Source organism: Perca fluviatilis, chromosome 14 (assembly GCF_010015445.1).
Source record: "Perca fluviatilis chromosome 14, GENO_Pfluv_1.0, whole genome shotgun sequence".
In the NCBI taxonomy this organism is placed as follows: domain Eukaryota; kingdom Metazoa; phylum Chordata; class Actinopteri; order Perciformes; family Percidae; genus Perca; species Perca fluviatilis.
Genome location: NC_053125.1, coordinates 24,241,510 through 24,248,914, shown reverse-complemented (window position 1 = coordinate 24,248,914; position 7,405 = coordinate 24,241,510).

Here is a 7,405-nt window from a genome sequence, read left to right as displayed (position 1 = left end):
AATTATTGGATAGCAGATCATGTGACCTGCAAGGTGACATCTATGATGAAAGATTTAGAGCCTGTTGAAGTTTCCACAGTCACCAAAGGAGTTTAGGAACAATATTACAGAAATCATTCCAAGAGTTAATAATACACAGTGGACATTTGTCACTTTGCCCATGGAAACAATTAAGAGTGTTAACACATCAACTAAAGCAAATATTTTAACAGTAACTTTGAAGGAGATGAAGATGGAAAGATATTCATATTGGATATCCGATTTTGCAGTACTTCTCACATTTCTTTGACTGTTGTTGTAGTATTTGGTGTTTTCTTGTTACTCAAAGGGGGGATATGGAATGAGTTTCATATCATATTCATATTATTTTTGTTGGTTTGCAAAAAGATACTGGCTGGTGTTTTCTTTTCTTCCAGAGTATATGGGGGAATGTGCAAGGGGAGATTCAAATACTCGTATATGGATGATAAAATGGACTGGAGAACTCTGAACAAGGATAAATGTTCAAATCGACACTACACTGAAAGCCGACACTGCAAAGGAGCTGCAGTGCATACATTCTTCTGACATATATATTTGCATGAGTACTATATGCTTTGTGTCTTATTCTTATTCTATTAAGTGTTTACAGAATGATGGTTTTTGTTTGTGGGATACATGTGGAGATCTCAGATGTTTTTATATTTTTCTTTACGTTTTAGGGTGTTGGGGTCTAGGCAGGGCAAGATACTTTTTCAGATCCTTTTCCAGATCCAATGGGTTGACCAGTCTGAATTTGGACATTGTTACATTGATTTTTGAGGCTTCATATGTATTTGATTACACCATAACATTACATGAATTAATAAAGAACTTTAATTGAGGTGGAGTACGAAGGTGGTCGCCTAGGGCAGAGGGGCTGTGAGAGAATTTTCCTGTCTAGATTGATTGATCGATATTTGGAAAGAAAGCTGCCGGACAGGTTTTTCGCTCTTACACTTTAATTCAATTCCTGAAAATTTGTTCGCTAAGTTTACATACAAGAAACCCAAAGTAATGGAAAGTGTTATTTTGCTGTGATCTTATTCTTTTTGTTTTAGAGACTTTATTAGTCTCGAAAGGGAGGATATGAAGTATCTGGAGTTATAACCTTGCTCTATTCTTGTTAGGGAATTTTGCTGAGTCTATATAAAATTTGTTTTCTGTGAATTTACGACTTTACCTTATGTCTCTGTTAGAGACTTATAAGGGTTTTGTTTTATTCTTGCTTTCTACCCCTCACATAACTATGTCTTATGTTACACCATACTCTGCATATATACAGTGTTTCAACAGCAGAAGCTCAGAGCGACTTATTTTGGGACCAGGTCTGTCGTATCTCCAAGTTTCTGCAGAAGCTTGTAAATTGATGCTGAATTCTTTGATGTAATAAACCTTTTACGATCAAGAACAGTGTCGGCGAATTCCTCTCCATACATCACCACAGCATTGTTATTAAAGACACCACAGAATTAAAGTTGCACTTCCTGTTTTTATCTCATTTTTAAAAGAGTTTTAGATAGTGGAGCAATAATGATGCAATGATACTCTAGAGGTTTAAAGTTCTCATATTATGCTTTATGGCCTTTCCCCTTTCCTGTATTGTGTTATATATCTTTTTGTGCACGTTAGGTTTACAAAGTGAAAAAGCCCAAAGTCCACCCCAAAGGGACTTACCATCTCCAACAGAAAACACTGTTCACAAACTGCTCCAAACAGCTCTATTGTAGTCCAGCCTTTACTTCCGTGACGAACATTTCACTTTGTAACACACGTTATAATGCTCGCCTAGCTGCTAGCGTGGCACGCCCTCATACTCTGCTTCTGACTGGCTAGCAGTCCTTACTGAGCATGTGCGACTCCCAACAAAGATGGTACAGAAATGAGATGTCTCACTCTGTAGCTAAAACAGAGAGCTCAACACACAGGTTGAAAAGAGGAGCTGCAGCAATGTGCAATAAAACAAATATATGGTGTTTTCTGAAAAGAACCGTGCGTTCATGGACATCGGAAAAACGTTTTTCCCGAGTGAAAACGTAACCATTCACGTAACGTCCTGTGGGAATCAGAGGTGGGAAACTCGGGCTGGATTTTGATACCCGAGTTTCCCAGTTGGTGACGCGTTGTTGACAACTGACGTTTGATGTAGGCGACTTTGGTTCACTGAACATATTTTAATGACAATAAACTGTTTATTTTGGACAAATGCCTCTGCCAATAAACATACACAAACATAATATGTTTCAAATTATTCATAAATAGGCCTATGTATAAAAAAACAACACATTATCCGTGTCTTTTCCCATTGGTTGTCCTGCAGATAACACAAACAAACACCTGGCGATGTGCTGTTTGGATGCTCGTATAAGAAAACAGCAGCAAATCTTTTGTTATTGTGGCCTCCATGTTTTCACCCACCTGATGCTCTAGGCTATGGCCAACCGTAAGTGGCAGTCATGCAATAAGTTGTTATGCCAAACGGCAATATAACAGAAGAAGAAGAACACGCATCCCGACCATGTGAACGCTGCCAGTCGGAAAAACAACGTAACCACGGGGGCGGTCCCTTTTATTCCGAGGTGGCACGAACGCGCCATTAAACCATGTAAACCTATTCTGGTACAACCTCTAAATACAATTATGAACCTGAAAATGAGGATAATATGAGCACTTTAATATATGGGCCCACTCGGTTGGCGTTATTACACTTGTTTGTAAGGTTCTTAAAGTAAGTTTACAGTTCTATTGTCTCTTCCTGTGTGTGTGTGGGCGTGTGTGTGTATGCTTTTCTCTTTTTAAGTAGTCTGGATCGATGAAAGTTCATCTCGGGTGATGTGTTGCCGTTGTCTAACTCCGTTCTCTTTGGGAAAAAACTAACTTTAAACACCGTTTGTTGCTACCCCCCTTAATTTACTGTTTTTCGGTTTTAACTGCTCTTATTTGACCCTAAATGCCAATAAAAATGTCAAAAAGTATTTTTAATAGAACATTAACATCTACGTGTGTGTGGGTGGGTGTGTGTGTTTCTGTGTGTGCGTGCATGCATGTGTGTGTGAACATTGGTGGTTCACATGCACAAGTGGCAACATGACACTTGAACTTTGTGTGTGTGTGTGTGTGTGTGTGTGTGTGTGTGTGTGTGTGTGTGTGTGTGAGTGGGTGTACATGTGTGTATGTGTGTCTGTTTGTGTGTGTGTTTCTGTGTGTGCGTGCATGCATGTGTGTGCGAACATTGGTGGTTCACACGCACAAATTGCAGTCATGGTGCAGTGTCCCTTGCAAATGGAAGCTTTGCACCTGTGAATGGGTACACAAGCACAGGAAAGCTGTAGGAGTGTGTGTGTATGGAGAGGTCTTTCATCTCCTGGATGAAAATTATACTCTTTCCCATTCATTTCCTATGGCGGTCATTTTTGACCGTAAACAAAAACAAGTGTGACCAAGTTGAATAAATGACTCAAAATTCAAAGAAAGTAGTCACAATGAATGTCATGTGTTCAAATGCCTTTTGTGAAAGATATAAGGTCCTGAGGCAATCTGATGAAAAATGCCATATTTATGGTACAGAGAATGTGTAAATCAGTAATTTTTGACCGGAACAGTGTTAGAAGCTAGTAAGCTACACGCTGAAAATGTGTGGAATGTTTGGGTGGTGAAGTCAGACCTTACTCCACAGCGCTGTGGAGATGGAACTGCCAACGAAAATAACGAAAATAATTTCCCCCTGGGATTATTAAAGTATTTCTGATTCTGATTCTGAATGCCAGACTACTGTTTAAGAGACTGTGTGCTGAGTGCATTTCATTTCAACCCACCGTGATTAACCTTGAACCGCACCATCTCTGTCCCTCTGTGCTCATTTGCTGTTACGCCAACTAGCGGTCAGTTCTGGTACTTTAACACACTTTCAACACACTTTCATGATGTCAGTCAATGGGTCCTCCATATATCTGAATTTTTTCACACACACACACACACACCAACCTTTTAAGCTAGTTCAGCATTAGCCTATTGCGATTCACATAATCTCGTACCCTTTTTACTAATTTTGATCAATTCCTGAATATTAACCACATAAGAAATTTTATTTGTTAATCCCAATCTTTCTCTTCACTGATCGATTCCCTCCTGGCTCTCACGTTAACGACGGCCGGCGGCCTAATGCTAATGGTCAATCAGTGTTTTTTTAGGTTGTTGCAACTGATGACATAGAGCAATGGTTCTCAAACTTTTTATAATAATGTACCCCCTGGGAAATATTCTCTGAGCCAAGGACCCCCCCAAAGCATTTTTTGGTAGGCTACATAAAGAGGTAGCCTACATTATAGCGCTGCACCACCACTGTCTGATTTACTAAACGACTTTGTACCTGAAAGACACTCAAATGCTACTTCAAATGTTTAAAATACATGACTAAATTAATGTATTATTATAGTATAAGTTTTCATGGAATTATGCATGACTAATATATTTTAAATGAACATATTTAAAAAAATCTCACATATCCCCTGCAGTACTATACACGTACCCCCATTTGAAAAATACTGACAGAGTATTCAAACTTTCTTTGCACTGTTTTTACCCACGATGGCTTTGACTTGTAGTCCCTTACTTTATATCTTTGCCAATAAATCTGATTTAGATATTGAAATGCTTTAATAATCTTTTGTTCATGTGTGGCTGTGTGTGGCTGTGTGGTGTGTTTCCTGTACTATTGAAAGAGAACAACTTGGAACTTAACCTCAAAACACATCAACTGTACATAAAAGAGGATAGAGTGAAGAGAGCATCTAGTTCTAGGTTCTTGAGCACTCACATTCCATCTCACATGGAAAATAAACACAAACTCACTGGTTAAAAAATCACAACAGTGACTCTACTTCCTGAGAACACTCACAACAGCTGCTAAAGTCATTCAGCAGCACAAAGGACTCCCATCACCCAGCATATACACTCCCAGCAGGGAAAGCTACAGGTCCATCAGAGCACCGACCACAAGACTGATACACAGTTATTACCCTGAAGCCATCACCACCCTGAAATCAAAGATCTTATAGACACAGCGGTTATTTTATTTTCAAATGTTGCAATACACAACAACCTTTTTACTCTTTAAACCTTTTAACATGTGTAGGATTCCTCTAGTCTCAGTGTAAGACTCCTGCACCTGGAACCTTTTTTAAATGGAACAGATTTGAGCATTAGATTTAGAAGGGGTGTGTTTCCATGTGTGTGTCAGTGTGCGCCTTATCATTTACTACATAATTATATAAACACTTATATATACACACACAATTGTGGAATGTTGATAAAATTATAAGATGTGGCCATTTTTTTTTTTTTTTTTAGTTTTCAAATGTAAGCAACAGGAAGCGCTTATCCGGGTCTTCCCCTCAGTTTTGTGGGCAGCAGCATAGGAGCAACAACAACTTCTTTTCTGGGAAGTCTATTTTCAAGACTGTTGTTGTGTGGTGAGTCATCACCTTTCCCCCTTCCCATTACATTTAGCTTTTATCCAAAGCGACTTACAATTGCTATATATGTCAGAGCAACTAGGGGTTAAGTGTCTTGCTCAGGATCGCATTGGTTGATGTATCGCAGTGGGAATTGAACCCAGGTCTCTCACACCAAAGGCATGTGTACGATGGCCGACAGGGGCAAACGCCGTGCAACTTCAGAAAACACATGCAAATAGACAAAACACAAGAAAATTAAGCAAACAACTTTGTTAATTGACACGTGCAGCATTCAGCAAACGCGAGCTAGCCTCGTTCTGTTTAAAAATACTTTGAACATCAACAAGAAGTGCCGTCACCCAACTTTGCTTAGAGCACATTTAAGGAAGAAGTGCAGGAAACGTGTGAGGATTAGCCGTCTTAAATGAAGCTACAGTAAAACGGCAGGAATCTATGGTGGCCAACAGGGGCAATTGCCCTGCAACTTAAGAAAACACATGCAAATAGACAAAACACAAGAAAATGAAGAAAACATCTTCATTCATTTGATAACACATGTGCAGCATTCAGCAAACGCGCTGCAAATACACACAACACAACCGAAAATCAAGCTGTTCCACTTAGTGCATTCCATTGTGTAATCTAGCTGCAGAATTTTTTTTGTTGCATTTGTTTTCTGGGATTGTGAGCTTTTCTTTTTGCATCGTTTCGTTTTTCGAGGTTTGTGTGCTTTTCTTTTTGCATTGTTTCTATAATTGCAGTGTGTTTATGTTGCAGGTTGTTTTGTGTGTACTGTATTTGCAACGTTGATCAAATTCTGAGAGAGAGAGAGAGAAAAAGAGAGAGAGAGAGAGAGAGAGAGAGAGAATGACAGTAAAAAGAAAAAGCACAAATCCATATCTTTAACAATCATCTTCATCTGTGATGAGTTGTGCTGACTGTATGAAGAGCCTGAGATCAGGGAAGTTCCCCTTTACTATGGGCAGCCTGGGCAGCTCCCTTTGAGATCGTTACCCTCATGGCTGGACTAACCAGCGGGAGAACGGGAGTGAAAGTATCTTGGATCACTACACCGTTCTCAAAAACCATTTACACTGGAATAACCCATTTGTTATATTATAAACTTCAGTCAAATGCTGAAATTATGTATTTAAGTGGTTTTATGAAATATGCACAGGTTGGAAAAATTGATTTGAATACAGTCTCTCCACTGTTACAACCGTCCCAACAAATATGGTACAGAAGTGGGATGTCTCACTCTGTAGCTAAAACAGAGAGCTCAACACACAGGGTGAAAAGAGGAGCTGCAGCAATGTGCAGTAAAACAAATATATGGTGTTTTCTGAAAATTAAACCACGTAAACCTATTCTGGTACAACCACTAAATACAATTATGAACCTGAAAATGAGGATAATATGAGCACTTTATATGGGCCCACTCGGTTGGCGTTATTACACTTGTTTGTAAGGTTCTTAAAGTAAGTTTACAGTACTATTGTCTCTTCCTGTGTGTGTGTGTGGGCGTGTGTGTGTGTGTGTATGTTTCTCCCTCTGTGTGTGTTGCCGTTGTCTAACTCCGTTCTCTTTAACTTTAACCTTTAAACACTGTTTGTTGCTACCCCCCTTAATTTACTGTTTTCGGTCAAATTTGACCGGACAGTTTTAACTCCTCTTATTTGAACATAAATGCCAATAAAAATGTCAAAAATTGCAGTCATGGTACAGTGTCCCTTTCAAATGGAGGCTTTGCACCTGTGAATGGGTACACAAGCACAGGAAAGCTGTAGGAGTGTGTGTATGGAGATGTCTTTCATCTCCTGGATGAAAATTATACTCTTTCCCATTCATTTCCTACGTCGGTCATTTTTGCCTGTAAACAAAACATGTGTGACCAAGTTGAATAAATAACTGCCAATATATATATGGGATTT